Source organism: Strix uralensis, chromosome 1 (assembly GCF_047716275.1).
Source record: "Strix uralensis isolate ZFMK-TIS-50842 chromosome 1, bStrUra1, whole genome shotgun sequence".
NCBI lineage: Eukaryota > Metazoa > Chordata > Aves > Strigiformes > Strigidae > Strix > Strix uralensis.
The window spans coordinates 118,889,894-118,907,008 of record NC_133972.1 but is presented as its reverse complement, the minus strand read 5'-3'; the positions used below and the strand labels follow the sequence as shown (position 1 = coordinate 118,907,008).

At 38.4% G+C, this 17,115-nt stretch overlaps 1 protein-coding gene across 6 annotated transcripts in view; it reads left to right on the top strand.

Annotated features, from left to right (window-relative positions):
* The window catches only part of PTPRM (protein tyrosine phosphatase receptor type M), a 506,311-nt gene that overhangs the window by 416,107 nt on the left and 73,089 nt on the right, over nt 1-17,115 (top strand). The gene's annotated exons all lie outside the window — the stretch shown is intronic.

Genomic DNA, 17,115 nt, shown 5'->3' with positions numbered 1-17,115 from the left:
TGTCCTTAGCCCATCGCTCCAGCCTGTCCAGATCTCTCTGCAGAGCCTCCCTACCCTCGAGCAGATCAACACTCCCACCCAACTTGGTGTCGTCTGCAAACTTACTGAGGGTGCACTCGATCCCCTCATCTAGATCATCAGTAAAGATGTTAAACAGGAGTGGCCCCCAAAACCGAGCCCTGGGGGACACCACTCGTGACCGGCCGCCAACTGGATTTAACTCCATTCACCACAACTCTTTGGGCCCGGCCATCCAGACAGTTCTTTACCCAGCAAAGTGTGTGCCCATCCAAGCCTCGAGCAGCCAGTTTTGCCAGGAGAATGCTGTGGGAAACGGTGTCAAAGGCCTTAATAAAGTCAAGGTAGACAACATCCACAGCCTTTCCCTCATCCAATAAGCAGGTCGCCCTGTCGTAGAAGGAGATCAGGTTTGTGAAGCAGGACCTGCCTTTCATAAACCCATGCTGACTGGGCCTGATCATCTGCTTGTCCCGCATGTGTAGTATGATGGTACTCAGGGTGAGCTGCTCCATCACCTTCCCGGGCACCGACATCAAGCTGACAGGCCTGTAATTTCCTGGATCATCCTTCCGACCCTTCTTATATATGGGCATCACATCAGCCAATTTCCAGTCTGTCAGGACCTCCCCGGTCAGCCAGGATTGCTGGTAAATGATGGAAAGCGGCTTGGCGAGCACCCCAGCCAGCTCCTTCAGCACCCTCGGGTGTATCCCATCCAGTCCCATAGACTTGTGTGTGTCTATGTGATGCAGTAGGTCACTGACTATCTCCTCCTGGAATGCAGGGGGGTCATTCTCCCAGTCTCTGTCTTCTGGCTGAGGAGGTTGGATTCCCTCAATACAACTGGTCTTGTTATTAAAGACTGAGACAAAGAAGGCATTAAGGACCTCAGCCTTCTCCTCATCACTTGTTACCATGTTTCCTCCTGCATCTAGCAGGGGATGGAGGCTCTCCCTGGTCTTTCTTTTGCTACTGACGTACTTCTAGAAACATTTCTTGTTATCCTTGATTGCTGAAGCCAGAGTAATTTCCAGCTGGGCTTTAGACCTCCTGATTTCCGCCCTGCATAGCCTCACAGCATCTTTGTAATCATTGTGAGTGGCTAGCCCCTTCTTCCAAAGGCTGTAAACTCTCCTTTTCTCCCTGATCCCAGCCAAAGCTCCCTGTTCAGCCAGGGTGGTCTTCTCTGTCGCCAGCTTCTCTTACAGCACCTGGGGACAGCCTCCTCATGTGCCATTAAGACTTTCTTCTTAAAGAGCGTCCAGCCTTCCTGGACCCCTATACCCTTCAGGATCGTCTCCCAAGGGATTCTTTCAAGCAGGTGCCTAAACAAGTCAAAGTCAGCCCTTTTGAAGTCCAGGATGACAGTTCTGCTGCCCTCTCTCCTGACCTCTCTAAGAATAGAGAACTCTATTATGATCGCTGTGCCCTAGTCAGCCTCCGACCACCACATCATCCACCAGTCCTTCTCTGTTCACAAAGAGGAGATCCAGAAGAGCACCTTCTCTGGTTGGTTCACTCACCAGCTGTGTCAGGAAGTTGTCTCCCACACATTCCAGGAATCTCTGAGACTGGTCCCACTCTGCTATGTTGTATTTCCAGCAGATGTCTGGGAAGTTGAAGTCTCCCACAAGAACAAGGCCAAGCTATTGTGAGATTTCTCCTAGGTGCCTATAGAATATTTCATCCACCTCTCTGTCCTGGTTGAGTGGCCTATAATAGACTCCCACTACAACTGCCCTGTTGGCCTTCCCCCTGATTCTAACGCAAAGACACTCCACCCTGTCTTCACTACACTTGTGCTCAAAGCAATCATAACAGTCCTTAACATACAGCGCCACCCCACTGCCTCTCCTTCCTTGCCTGTCCCTCCTAAAGAGCTTGTAGCCATCAATTGGCGCACTCCAGTCATGGGAGACATCCCACCATGTTTCTGTGATAGCCACTACATCATCATTTTCCTGTTGCATCATGGCTTTAAGCTCCTCCTGTTTGTTACCCATGCTGTGTGCATTGGTATACATACACTTCAGATGGGCTGATGTCCCCAGCATCTTTTTGCATTTCGAGGTCCTAAGTGTGGCCTTTCACAGGTGTTACCATGATTACTGATCCATCAATATCCCTTGCATCTTTGTTGTGCTGTGTGTTTGCATCCCTTGCCTCCACTGAGACGGCAGGGTGAGGGTCGTCACTGGCACAACAGCCCACAAACTCTGGTGATAACTCTGGAGTTATACTAGGGTAGTGATTCAATGTCTCTGGGATTGAGAAAAGTAGAGGTCATCTGTTTATGTGTCCTATTTCCCCAGTTTTGCAGAATAGCGAGTGCCAGAGTCCCTGGAAACCTGACTGACTAATCTAGAAGTTTAATAGTAACATGATTTTTTCTGGTGTCATGAAAGTTTTGAATGGTGCTACTCATATGACTGTTTTAGCGTGGAGGAGCAGTGTCTTGGAGTGCTCAAGCTTAGTAGTGTAACAATATAAAAAAGCAAAAAAGATTGCTTTCCTCTCTATTGCCATGGAGAAAAACAAAATAAATACATGTCCTGGTTTAACCTGGATAGGGTTAAGTTTCCCCAGCAGTGGGGGGAGCTCTAGCCGGGTTATTCAGATACCATGCGGACGTCACATCCTGGCGCGTCACATTTTTCCTGGCGTGGGAGTGCGGTGCACGTGTGGTTTTGTACATCTGCTCCTCTCACTGCTGTATTTGGTAGCTATTTTGCTCTGTTCATTGCTATCACTATTACTGTTATTGTTATTGTTGTTGTTTGTTGTGTTGCTATTGCATTGTTGTATTAAACCTTTCCTTATTTCAGTCTTGGGACTTTGTATTTCACTCCCTTTGTGGGGGAGGGGCAGCGGCCGCGTGGTCTCAGACCCCGGCAGGGGCTAAACCACCACAATACACTATAGAAAATAGTATTTTTAATGCTACTAATACATACCACATTTTAAAAAGCTGAAAATGCATCTGTATAAAGGAATGAAGTATTCAATTCACCATACAGTTCTGCCTATGCCTGGAAAAGTTTTGGCATATTCTAATGAAAAACAGAAAAATTGTCTTGATTTCTGCTAAAATTCAAGTTTCATCTGGTATCATATCAAGTATTTGTATTTTAACTGATAAGGCAAGTTTAGATGCCAGCTATTATGACTACAGTAAAGTTTCCAAGAATGGTAACTTCCAAATTCAGCTACCTAATATGAAAAAAGCAAACCATACTATTTTGGGGTATTGTCTCAGATATACTTTTAAATATATTCTTATGGAACTAAGATTCAGCTTACAGAGGTTGACTTAGGGCTAGGTAGGGAGCCAGGGTGGGACATGGGACCACCATGTCACATTGACAGATTTGCACTAAATCCAGGCAGCTTACAGCTACAAAAAGGTTTTTCCTGGAACCTTAGATGTTGTTAGCAGTGGGATACTCTAAGTGTGGGAGAAAAGCGGAGTTCAAGGTTCACTGGGCCTGAATCAGTTTTACTGTCTTTTACTATCTTACTGTCTTTTACTAATTTGACTGTTTTTACTATCCCAGTGTCCCAGGAGCCTATTTTGCTTTGGAAGACAAATCTTTTCTTGTAACTTATGTTAGGTAATTCCAGGACATTTCTAGTTTTGATGCAATTTGGGCTGAAACCTAATTTTAAAGATTATGTCCCATGTCCAGCAAATCACTTGTATCAGGAAGGTAGTCCTCAGCATTGAGCTGTCAGGTAAAATTTCAGTATCACAGTCTGCATTCAAATGAGTCCTGTATCCAGCATTAAAAGAAACTGAGACACTTCTTTCTCTTCAGCTGAGGGAACCGACATTGTTTAGCCTGTATAAAAGGAGGCTCAGGGGAGACCTTGTCGCTCTCTACAACTACTTGAAAGGAGGTTGTAGCAAGGTGGGTGTCAGTCTCTTCTACCAGGTAACAAGCCATAGGACAAGAGAAAACTGGCCTCAAGTTGCACCAGGGGAGGTTTAGATTGGCTATTAGGAAAAATTTCTTCACTGAAAGGGTTCTCAGGCATTGGAACGGGCTGCCCAGGGAAGTGATTGACTCATCATCCCTGGAGGTATTTAAAAGATGTGTAGGTGTGGCCCTTAGGGACAAGGTTTGGTGGCAGTATTAGGTTAACAGTTGTACTTGATGATCTTAAAGGTCTTTTCCAACCTAAATGACACTATGATTGGTGAGAGTGCACTCTGCCCCATCATCGAGGTCATTAATAAAGATGTTACACAGGATTCAACTCAGTATTGACCTCCCTAACACTCCAGCTGTATACTCCCTAGTATATGTCTTCCTTAGTACTCCAGCTGGAAGTCTAGTCCCTACTGAACTGACATCTCTGAATCTCATAGCAGTAAATTTTTTGCTTTTGTTTAAATGGGTTTTTGTCTCAGAGATGGAACTTCCACCAAATGTCAGGACTGGAATGCTTCAGTGCCAAGTCACTCTTGTCCATCTAGCTTATTCTTCATCTGTTTATCTGGTTCCCTTAGCACAATTTGGCACACAGAGTCTAATACTTTTAATAAGAAATCTGATAAATATGGACTTTATTGGATTATTTTAAACGGTTAGTAATTGGCTTAATGAGAGACAGATGCCTGGCATCTTTGTATTGTCTTGTAAGGGAAATATTTATATAGAGACTCAAATTTTAAAAAGTTTTGTTTTATGGAGGGATGCAGAGAATAAAGGCATCTGCTGCTATTCAAAAAGAGCTTTTATAATGTTGGCTTGCCTCAATTAATCTAGCTCGAGTGCAGTGTTCTAATGAAAGGAAATGTAGAATAAAAATGTAGAGCTGCAATGTATATAAATCTTGAAATGTCCACAGAGAGCTGATAAATTGCTGTATTTTGCTCAGTTTATGCAAAAGAGAAAATGAAGAAGCAGATTGCAAAAAACAAAATTATACATCAAGTCGTTAAACTTCAATTTTCATTACTGAAGAATTGTTTTGATACTCAGCAAGATCAGAATCTGAACGAAAGAGTAGCTAGGTGACATGTTCTCAAGGGTCCTGCACATTAGGAAAAAATCAACAGAATAATGTCATGGGTGTGATCAAAGTGCAGAACTACGATTACTCCTTTTCTGTTCGTAAAACTGTGAATGTAAACAATATTTTGCACTATCTTTTCCTCTGTGACTAACCCTTCATTTAAGTTTCTTATTTCATAATCCATTTGTGTTACATGGACTTTGTAACTTTTCAGTTAGCTCCCTTACTCCATGAACAACTCGCCTTCATGTCTTCACCATACTGTCCTTTAGAAAAAAGACTGACCTGTCAAACAGTGGCAGTTTTCTTCTTTTTTTGTTGGAGTCTGTTTTCTGTGAGTATTACATTTGGTTCATTATTTTACTAAACTGTGCTGCTGCTTGTACATAGCAAGTGTAGAACACTACCAAACTAGAGCAGAAGAGACGTCCTTGTTGCATATTGCCTAGTAAGTGACTGATGGCATTCAAATTGCCTTCTCCATCATTATTACTGGAGATTGATTTTTTTCTGTTAGTTAGTCCAATATTTATTTCACTTGCAGAGTATATTCTCTGAATGTATGCTGTATGAGTGATAAATAAGACGGAAGAAGGGACATTTGCACTGGGACATTCAAAGATCTTGTATTGCACAAGGTCAGTACAAGTTTAGAAGACTTCTTAAAGCTCTTTGAAAGTTTATTTCTTAGGCATCAGGAATATAGTAGCTGATTACAAGGAAATAGAGTTGGACAATCCAAATGTCCATTGATAGGGTCCTGTGGATACATGCCATAGTGGAACTGTCACTTGTGTATTGTATGTTTGTACTTTTCCATTGACAAAGTACTAGTACCATATATCTGATGTTAGATTAATGATGCAGAAGTGGTCCTCAAGTGACAATGTTTAAGGACAGCAACCCTTTTTGCCCCTCGCTCATTGTTAACCCAGAGTACTTTCACTTCACTTTATCCATTAGCTGAGTCTGGGCCATTTGAGTAGCCTCTGATCCCATGTATTATATTTGAATAAACTGTCTGGTTTTAAGCCTGGTTGATAAATTGCTGCAGGGATACCTCTGTTGAAATTAGAAAGTACTGTATATACAATTCAAACATCAAAATAGGACAATTCACATTGGTAAGCTGCTGCTATTCATTAGTGCACCTAACCAGACACTCTTTGTTCTAACAAGTAGTCTTGGGGCTGTATTGAAGCGCTGCTGTCTGTCAGTATACAGTGAGCATGCTAAAATGATTAGGTTAACAATTGACAGCAACACTTGTCATCATTGTCAGTCCCATTAATACACTATTATTTTTATGCTGATTATATGCTCTTCCATACTCTGTGTTATTCTTTCAGTAGTTTCTCAGAGAGGTGTGGAATCATCTAGGACCAACACCATTTTTTTTCAAGGTTTTTACCCACCCACTCTTCTCCAGTAAGTGTTTAGTTGTCCAAAGGGAAGATGATTGGCAGGAAGCAATTATAGAGTGAGAGCCTGCAGAGGGATGTCTGGGAAAAAGCTGGAACCAGGATTTTTGAATAGGAAAGTAGCAGGAACTCACATCCCTGTGGAAGCACTCAGTGGCTCTACTGTGACCCATTACTGCTCTCCCCTGAGCAGAAGAAAATAGCAAATGATAGGCGCAGGAACTGAATGCCAGCCAGGAAAAGTAGGAAATAGACACATAGCTTCAGATAGAAGGATATCTTTTTCTTTAGAACAAGGAGAATGCTGGGCTAAAAGTCAAACCTAGAGGAATGAATGTTTGTCTTTAGTTATGTTAGCAAATAGTGTATTTGCAAACAAGCAAAGCAGACATCGAGGCACCAAAGTTTCCTGTGAAGATCAAAAAATGTAATGAACCAGCACAATGAAGTGCTATCCTTTTTTTAAAAGGGCACTGCAAGTAAACCCTTATTTATTTTAGCCTACCCTACTACTCTTACTTCCCTTGAGAAATACAATCTTATCCACTGGGAAAAACAACAGTGTGCAAAATATTTGTGTTCCGTCTGTGCATGCCACTGTACTCTGGCTTTTATCTTGTAGTTTAATATGATGTCAGTGTCACCCTGTAGCAGAATTAAAATCTTATTATGTGAGCTTTGTTTCTTTCTTATCTTCTATCCAAACTATATTAACTAGAGTGGCCTAGATACACTCATGAAAACCCTTGAGGCTCACTTAGTGAGCAAAATCTGAGGGGTGCTTTATCGCTTCTGAAAGGTTAGATCAGCTGTGTGTACATTACAACTTGGATGAAGATAGGAGGGGTTCTGTTCACTTTTCAAATTCAACATTTGTTTGCTTTTGTTTAATTTCTCCACATGCTGTTTTCTGTTGTTTCAGGGAATTTTATTTCAAGGTTTTTCCAAATTGTGTGGTTCTAAATCAGAAACAGCTTGTCTTTACAGGTGGTTTGAAGATGTTATCAGGTTTTCTATGCTTGGGTCAGGTGGTAATTTAAAGAGTCAGGCAGTTCTTGTGAATCCTGAGCTCAGTGCACTGTCTCGATTACAATCATTTATTCAGATAAAATCAGGCAAAAATATTACTGGATTAGCTACAAATATGTCAGAAGTCACCTTTCTTATTAGCGTATGTGTCCACCAGGTCAATGTTGATCACCTTTCATTAGAAATAATCTTCAACAAGCAGATGACAGAACTGCACAGGTATTAAATAAATAGTACCCCTTCAAATAATATAGTTGCTCAAAGAGTAGTGTCCCAGCCTACAGTGTCAATCAGATCCTGGAAAGTAAGTATATTGCCGTGGAAAGTAAGTATTTGCCACTTCATAAAGAGTTTCTTGGAATCCTTAAGCCTTGTTTTGTGCATTACATAGCATATGTAGGCAGTGAGTGGAGTAGCTCTATCGATCACTCCATAAAACACGAGTGAACAGAAAATTATAATGACTACAACACAAAGCTTACTACTTCAGTTAAATGCACGCTATTGTTTTTCTTCTGATGACTAAAGAATTTTTTGTGTCTTTTCTTCTTCCCTCTCTGTATTTTTCATTTTCATTTTTCTTTTTTCTTTTTTTTTCTTTCTTGTTATATTTTATACCAATTTCAAACTCTCCTCTTTATATAGGAAGAAAAAAAGTCTGTAGTTCTTGCCCACTTTTTTCAGAGCACATTGCATCGTTATGCTCTGTTTTAATAACATTTCATTAGCTCTTTGAAACCATTCCCTGGGGTAAGCTTTTATTATTTGTAAAGTAAATCAAATATCATAGTCCTAATCTTTAGGAGGAAAAATGGGCTAGACTTAGAAGAAATATTTAAATCTTCTATTAGTTTTTTGAATTAAAATCTAAAGTGTACCAAAAAATCCCAAATAATACTCTCAAAGCTCTAAGGTACCTGAAAACAGTTTGTAGAATCCATCTGCCTGCTAACATTCTGAGTTCAACAGAGAAAATCTAGGAGTGATGTACTTAAGAGTTCTAAGTAGTATTGTGGAAGGAGTGTTTTTCTGGGCAGAAGGGCACTTGAAAAAGAGTTTCTTGATTAAAAATTGGAAAAAAAAAAAAAAAAACACGAAAAAACGAGACGAGAAAAACCCACAGTCTTCAAAATTCTAATAGAGTAACAATGCAGAGGGATACAGACATCCTTATGTAAATGTAAGTAACTCCAAATAGAGGGAAAGGAAATGAGAAGCAGAGCTACAGCCAAGGAGGAAAGAGGAGCTGGAGGAGACCACTGCTAGGTAAGAGAGGATGTCATTTCCTTTCTTCTGCGAAGTTTGCTCAAGAGGAAGTCTCAAGGGATCTTAGCAAGTAGTTCAGATCTGTGATGCAAAAAATCAAAGCCTGTAGCACCATTAACAGCAATATTGCAACTTGCTCAGTCTGGAAGTTCTAGGGGCTCTGTCATTGTGGCTACTTATAAAACAACTGCAACTAAAGAACACCAGAAGTTACCACTGTGACATTGGTAAAAGGAGTGATGGTACTGATAATTTGGCAGCCGATGGCTACTTTGGATACCTTTATTCTCTAATGCAGGAAAGTGAGGCAAGTTTTCAAAGGTGGAGGCAAGAGAGGCACATTATCATCAGCATCATCAGCAACATCTGCACCATTATTATTATATCAATTATTATTAATACATTATATATAATATATATTAATATATCGTTATATATAATGATATATTAATGTATAATGTATTTTAATGTGTTAATAATAATAATGATGTTGTTAACTGCCCTGAATTAAGTCACAGTTAGATGGTTGTAATGGTACCTTGGATACCTGCATTAGCTCAGAGTTGTTGTCTGTGCCTTTACTCAGTATCTTAAGATACCTCTCCTTTTTGGCTTCATTCAAACCATGTCATAGTGATCACGCTGAATATTTTCCTTCTGTCCAGGTCATTTGAGGTATTTTCATGTTACCCTTCCAAAGGTGGTATAAAAAAGTTAACTTAGGATTTATCTTAAAACCCTTATCCACATATTCAGTACACTGTATGTAACCTTGAGTCCTGCCTCTTTTGTGTAAATAATAACTTGGTAAGTAGGAATTCTCATTAAGAAATATATATTAAAAAATAAAAGAAATATCTTTTATTCGTGTAGTATGCAATTAATGTGCAGTTTCATCCTTTGGAACAACATAGGGAGGAAGTAAGGAGATAGCAGAGTTACTGAATAATGAAGCAGATAATTTTGTTCACAACAGGATGGAGGGTGCCTATATGGTGATCAATGTATTTCTGTATTTCCCTGGAAGAGATTTCCCATCAAAGCACAAAGTAGTTGGTATTCAGTGTAGCCTGTGTTCATTCCCTTTATGTTTACAGACATTACAGTCATGAGTGTTGCTCAAGTTCACTGTCTTGACAATGTACAAGGTCTGATAGTTGTGAATAAAATTTTTAATTACATATCGTGTTTTAAAAAAAGTGGGGAAGGAATAGGGAGATACCAAAATCCCACATGCTGTACATGAAAGTTATTCGTTAAATCCTCCAAAAGCAGGAAACCTATTTTCATGAGAGGAAGTAAGCACTGCTTGAGACCAACTTTAATTTTTTTTAAACACAATTTAAAAATAATGTATCCTGCACATTAGTTACAGTGCAAGTACGCATATTGCACCCAGAGGGTCCTTCCTACAAAAAGAGGATCATAAAATCCCATCAACATACTATATTTTTCTGCTGGACATAAATCAGGAAGATTAATGAGGTTAAGTTATTGCTATCTAGTATGCCAGGGAATAAGTTTCTAAATTAGAATTTTAATTGTATGTTCTGTTGCAGTCCTCTTACTAATTCACATTTCACCATATTTCTAAAATCTTTCCTTATATGGATGTCTTAAAGAATTTTAAAGGAATGAAAGTAATGGAGTTTTTTTAAAACTTAAGTAGATAAAATGGAAATGTGGAATCTATAAAGATTTCTATTCCTGCTGTTGAATCTTACAAGTGAACTTCAGGTGTGGCAGTGTTAGATCCCAAGGTAAGAAATTACATCAATAGGTCTCATAAATAGGTTGGTTTAAAAAATTTATGGAAAGTAATTCTTTGTTAGTTATTATAGAAGTACTCCATGACACTCTCTTTAGCAATGTTGTCATGGTTTAAGACAAAATGACAGTTGGTCCTTGGAGACTAAATGTACTCAGCTACCAAAATATTTCAATCATAGATACATGCAGTTTTACAAATTGCATGACTTCTCTGTTCTTCAGGAGAAAGGACATTGTCCAGGAGAGAAGTCGGGCAGGTCTGGGTGGTGGTTCCAGCCATACCATGGGTTCTTCTACTGTGTCTCATAGGTGGCTTCTTCTCTTGTCCTCTGGGTCCTCTTTCCAAGCAACCCAGGACACTGTCAGCTATAGGACTGGGTAGAAAAGAATACCTAATTCCTGATTATCTTGTTTGAATGCACTTGGCACCTCAAAACTAACCTTCACCATGTCTGGTACTCACAATCTGCTATTCCTGAAGGTGTGCATCACCTTCACAACTTTCACAGTGACTGACAGGTCACTTTCACTTAAGTTGCTTGTCTATTCTTATAACTGAGCTACTCACTTATCCTATAGTGTTAACTAAATTTCATGTGCATTCGCTAACACTGTTGTCAACTAGAGCTAACTCGTGCTAACTGCTACAAGTACCCGTGTCATTAAAGTTTCCACAGCAAAGCAGTTCAATCATTTTTATATGTTTTCATTATGCAGTTATAGCTTGAGTAGACTGGCCAGCTGTCCAGGGAGTACCAAAGCCTGAGACTTTAAAAATACAGATGTATTAGAAAATACACTAATTGAAAGCGTCTTGCTGCTGAAAAATTAACACACCAATACAACAACAGAATTAGTACCAGATTCTGTCTTACCATGTGGTTTTAGTCCTTCTTTTGAAATCCGAATGGTAAGCCATGCTGCAGTTAGTCAGTGGAGGAGGTAACGGTTCCCCTTCCATTTCAACATTTAATGTAGGCAGTTGCTATGATGTTTAGAGTCTCAAAAGACCAGAAGGACTTTTGCTTTCTCACTCTTCTTATAAGTAATGTAGACTAACCTAAATGCACCTGAGAAGGAAAAGACTCTGCTTCCTACTTCTGACTGTGCAAGTCTTTATGAATGGATGTTTGTTTTTTTTTTTCACATCAGTTCAAGGAGGCACAACCACGTAAAGGAGCATCAGGAACAATATTAGAGAGTTGCTCTATGTCAGACTATAGCTGTGTATCTGCTTTAAGACTGATCTTCACCTTTTATCTCACACTCAGAAAGCTTTATGTAACCTATCAGCCTTATTTTTCCAGAAAATTCCGAAGAGAACAAGGGAATTTTGGCAATAACATCAATATGTTCTATTTGCAACAGTCTTTATTGGGTTTTTTTCTTCCATGTTCAGACCTAGGTTACAGTAACACACTGGTAAGTGCTTTATAACTGCTGAAGGCAGTTTACATTGATTAGATAGATTTTCACATTGGCTCTTGCAACAGACAGTTTTCAAGGGCAGGCATAGTAAAATGTTTTTTTAAATTCCATTATTTGAAAACTGGACATAATTCTCAGTGATTGAAGCTGACAGAGAAGAAAAAAACTGATGGTGAATATATTCTCTAGTGGTATGCTGTCATCTACAAATGCTTTCAGTGACCAAAGCAATGATTGAAGTATGAAGAGCTGCTCGCATACAGTGGATCGCCATCAGTGAAAACATTTACTACTGCTCACAAACACTTGGAGTGATCTATTACTTGCAGGTGATGCGTTTTCAATGATAAAATCTTTCCTCAAAGTGACTAGAAGATTAAAAATGTTGTTTCATAACTTGGACCTCTGAGATTTCTTTAACATATCAATGACTCTTCCTTCTTACTTCCTTAACAATCTGAATATTCAGTTATCAGCAAACTGAATGTGATTATTTCAATTTTTCTATTTAAAAAAACAGTTACTGTTGATAAGTAACAAGAACATCCTCACATGCCAGATATTTTGCAGAATCTGAATGCCGAAAAACCAATGAAATGACAGATTTACTGTACTCATAAATCTTCACTGTCATTAAATGAGCCTGAAGGTCCTTGTCCTCCAAATATTTATGGACTTGCTTAAAATAAAATGTGTATTTACTGGGGTTTGTAAATACAAAGAAGAGTCTAATGCGACACTAGGATCTTAATTCAGAGTTTAATGGATGCATTTTTTTCCATCTGTAATCTCCACATATAAAGTGGACACAGCAGTAGTTAAAGGGTGATGTATTTAGGTAAAACTAGCAATGTATCTTCACTATCCAATTCAGGGCATTTTAGGCATTTAATTTAGTTGCAACGCAAAGGACCTATGGTAGAAATGTAAGTTTCTTCTGTAGCTAATTGAGTCCAGACAAGGATCTCCATTAGGACCACCATTACTTGTCTGGTCCAGCCTAAAGTAGACAGTGTGGGTAACTCTCTGCATGTAGCTTAAAAACAAATCCAGAAGCATTTATAACTGAATGGGTCAAATTGCTCATTTTGCTAAAGTACATCTTAATCTGGTTATCTAGAAACAGCAATGAAAAACTGGATGTTATCAGTGGAGAAACTTAGGGTCAATTGGTAAAATCAGACATCATAAAGAATCATACATTTGAAAACAAATCCACAGATCAAACTTAAGATTGTTACACAGTGAAATATGCATTTCTTTGTACCTGTGAATAATATTCTTGCTTATTAAGTAGGCAGAGCAAGATTTATGATGTCCTTAACTTCTCATTTCTTTGCTTGTAAAAGCTTGCACTTTGTAAATGACATCGTAGGAGACTACACTGTTGTCACCTAGCAACTATGAAGTATTTTTTGAAAAAGTTGCTGCTTGGTTTTGGATTAATAATAAAAATAGTAATCCCGCTCAACACTTTACATTTGTAGATCTTAAAGTGCTTACAAAGATGCATTATTTTTACTATTCTTAATTGGAAGCATGAAAATCCAGGATGGAAATGTGTTGCCAAAAATGACAGTCAAAAAAAATTACAATCAATAAAAGCTACAAATTGTATCCTGAAGATCTCACCCCATTCTCCACATTCCAGCCTCTTCAAACTGTATTTTTATATAGATCCCTTCCACTATTTTCTGGTCTTATGAATTTTAAATGAGGAAAGGGAATTTAAAAAATCTGTATTTGCAATAATTATCTCCCCCTCTCATTTGAGATAGTGCAGTTATTTTCTAGTCTGAGGGTCACAGTGAATTAGCCCTTGGCAAATATTTAATTTTTAATGGAAACCACTGCAGCATTGAGTTAAAGCAAGCAAAAGCTTCACATTCATCCTAAAATGGTCCTGCTGCTGCATCACTGACCAGTTCTCATGTTGCATATCCAGCAGTTTTGTATTATTCAGGCTTTTTTTAGAAACTGTTTTATCCAGATTATTGAAATATTTTCTAATAACAGAATGACAGTTGACATTGCATACTGAAATGTCTGCTGTACCAACAGCTGGCTTGAGAAGTGCTTCATTTTTCAAGTAGATCATGAAGGCTGGGCAGCCAAGGTTTTGTGTGATTTGGGTTAAAGAAATACTTATTTTAAATGATTTGAGAAATGTCCTACACTCATTTTCAGGTCTCCATTGCCCTTGCCAGACATTTCGTGGAATGAAGCTGTTTGGGGGCATATTTCTTCCTAATAGTCCACATTTTTAAGAAACTTTTAAGGATGAATTAGAATGAATAGCCACTAAGATAATGTGTGGGCTGCTGTGCAGCAGTCTCCCTGGAGAGTGATATGTCAGGAAAGACATTAAAAGAATTTCTGTAATGAAACGTACATTTCTCACAAGTAAGGAAAGATCTTGACAGTTCATCTGTTATGAGGTATCTGCTCTGTTCTTTACTTGTGGGACAAATGGGATTTCTCCTTATAATTCATTGTGGATTATCGTTCTGTTGCAGTTTGTATAATGGCAGCACATGGGGAATTTAGGAAATGACACTCCAGCTGTCTTTTACAATAGCTGTTTCTTTTTATGCTTTTTCACTGTAATACCTCCTCCTTCAAATTATCTTTTCGGTACACTTCTCACTGAAATACCTGTGTGTATCCCAAAATGAATTAAAAAGAAAAATGGATTTACATAAATTACGTCTATTTTCCCAATGTGATAGGTTTTACTTCATTTACTAATTTATTGATAAAAACCCAAAGAAAAATATACATCTGGAGTTCTTTTTCTATAATGCATTTTTAATAAAGAAAGTTAAGTCAATATGCAGTAGCTGGAAACGTAAATCTGTCTGCTGGTTTTCGTTACTGTGTGAGGTTTGATATATATGTATTCTAAAGAATAGGATTGTCTATGTTGCAGATATATTATTAGGAGATATTTTATCTGTAAGGCTCATTAAGTTTATCATTGTTTTCAGAAGTTCCAAACAGGTGAGAGAAATTGAACCCGTACATTAGCAGATGAGAAGCAGACGAGCTGCCCAAACCAGTACATTGCCTGTTGTATATCTTCCCTGAATTCAATACTGAACAAATCTTTCCAAGTTGTCTCCAGAGATTTACTTTAATCGATCGGTTTAAAGCAATTTTGTAAAAGTTCATTAGTGGGACAGGGGGAAGCAAGAAGTCCCTACGAGTATATTTGGTCCTCCATATTTGAAGGTGTAGGCTTGGAAGCTGTATCAGCAGGACTCTTCCTCTGTAACAGCACATGTAATGTTTAGTGAATTAAACCCAAAACCACTTGCTGGGTACTGTCTTACTGATCAGTTCTGTGAACAAGTCTCTAGCAGAAGGACTGTAAGAAAACTAGAGTTCTCTATAGTCTATCTAGCCGCTTGAAACGCAAAATCCTGAGGAAGATACCAGGTCAAGTTTTAGACTGGATGAATGACTACTTTGTTCTGCCTTTGGAGCTTTGTTGCTGAACATTTTCATCTCTATTTTGCCTTTAACTGTCTTTAATTGTTCATGATTCAGTGTGATCTGAGAGTAAGTATGAACTTTGCAAGAAATTGAGACATAGGTCTTCGCCCATGGAGAGCAATTCCTTATGCAGTTCAGTCTGGCTTATTACAAAAGTATTTTCCATCCAGCCTGAGTTGAGAGTGCTCTGGAGTGGGACAGCTTGCTTGCTTTAGATGCCATTGGCAGATACATAATCAGATTGGCGCCTTTTTGGCAAACAGCCACAAATTGGTAAATCATCTTAGGGTTTACAGGGTTCCACTTCTCTGTCCTGGCAGCAATCTGCATTTCTCAGAGCTGTACCCAATGATTAAGGAGAAACTTACTTATATTAGTGGGTTTTAATCATTTCAATTTGCAAACCTTTAAAAATTTTCTAAAGAGACGTGGAGAGATGGACAGACAAATTGAAGCCTTTTGACAAGGCTTCTGTTTTTCTTAAGTTATTATTTACAAACTGTTTAGAAATAGTCTGTGTATTCCCAGGAGTTTCCATATCATAAGTTGGAAACCAGCACTCTAGTGAACTTATCAAAGGAAAACACATTTTAGACACTGAATGCCCCTGTGTTCCATTGACTTCAACAAGAGATCAAGGGTTTATTTTGACTTTCATGCTCTTTACTAATGGAAATCATTGCAATTGGAACAACAATGTATTTCAAGTTTGAGGGCAAAGGATACTAATGGTAGTCCATTTAATGGACATTATCTATTTTAAACCACTCAGAATGTGTTGAGGTCTTGCAAGAGATACAAGTTTCCCAAGGTTTTCCCTGTTTAGTTTGGGACTTAGCCATTTTTGGCTTCTGTTACCAGAAAAGTAAATCATATACCTTCATGTCCCTCTTGAATCAAAAGATTTAATCTACTCATCATTCTAGTGAAAAGATCAAAACATGAGTTAAGACCAACCATCATCCTCATAGAATTCCACTGGTTTGTTTGGTAACTAAATATTTTTAACAGAAGATTATTTCAATATGAAATTATAAAATGCATCTACATTATATGACTTCCAGATACAATGTGTAAATTAAGTAATTGTGCAAATGCTCTTTTAGACCACAGAATGCACAAGATAGTTAGGACATAACAACTTACTTGCTGCCTTTTTGGCAGCTTGTGTGTTTTATTAATGTGAAAATATATTTTTAGCACCTTCAACTTTCTTATTTACCTTAAATTTATTAACTACAGCACAGTGGTTGGGTGAATATTCTTTCACAAAATCATATTATTTTTATTCTCTGACAACATAATCATCTTGGTATTATAAATTTTGTTTTAAAAAAAAGACACATACATGCTAGTTGAATCCACATTTTTTTAAATGCCTAGATATATTTAGATCCATGAGGTCATCTGCCAAGAAGTAACTGAAACTTGTGGATATGTCAAAAATAAAACGTGTTAGTACAGTGTGTAATTCTGCACTCAAATACTGGAGCAGCTCCAACACTGATGATGAAGTTCCTTCAGCTTCATGTGTGTGTGTGAGAACTATGCAGAGAATCTGGATAGCACAAATGAAGGACTCATAGTGTTGCAAGCATGCAACTTTGGAAAGGTTTAATAGCACTTCAGGTGCAAATACTTCTTCTTGCTATTACACAGGTATTTC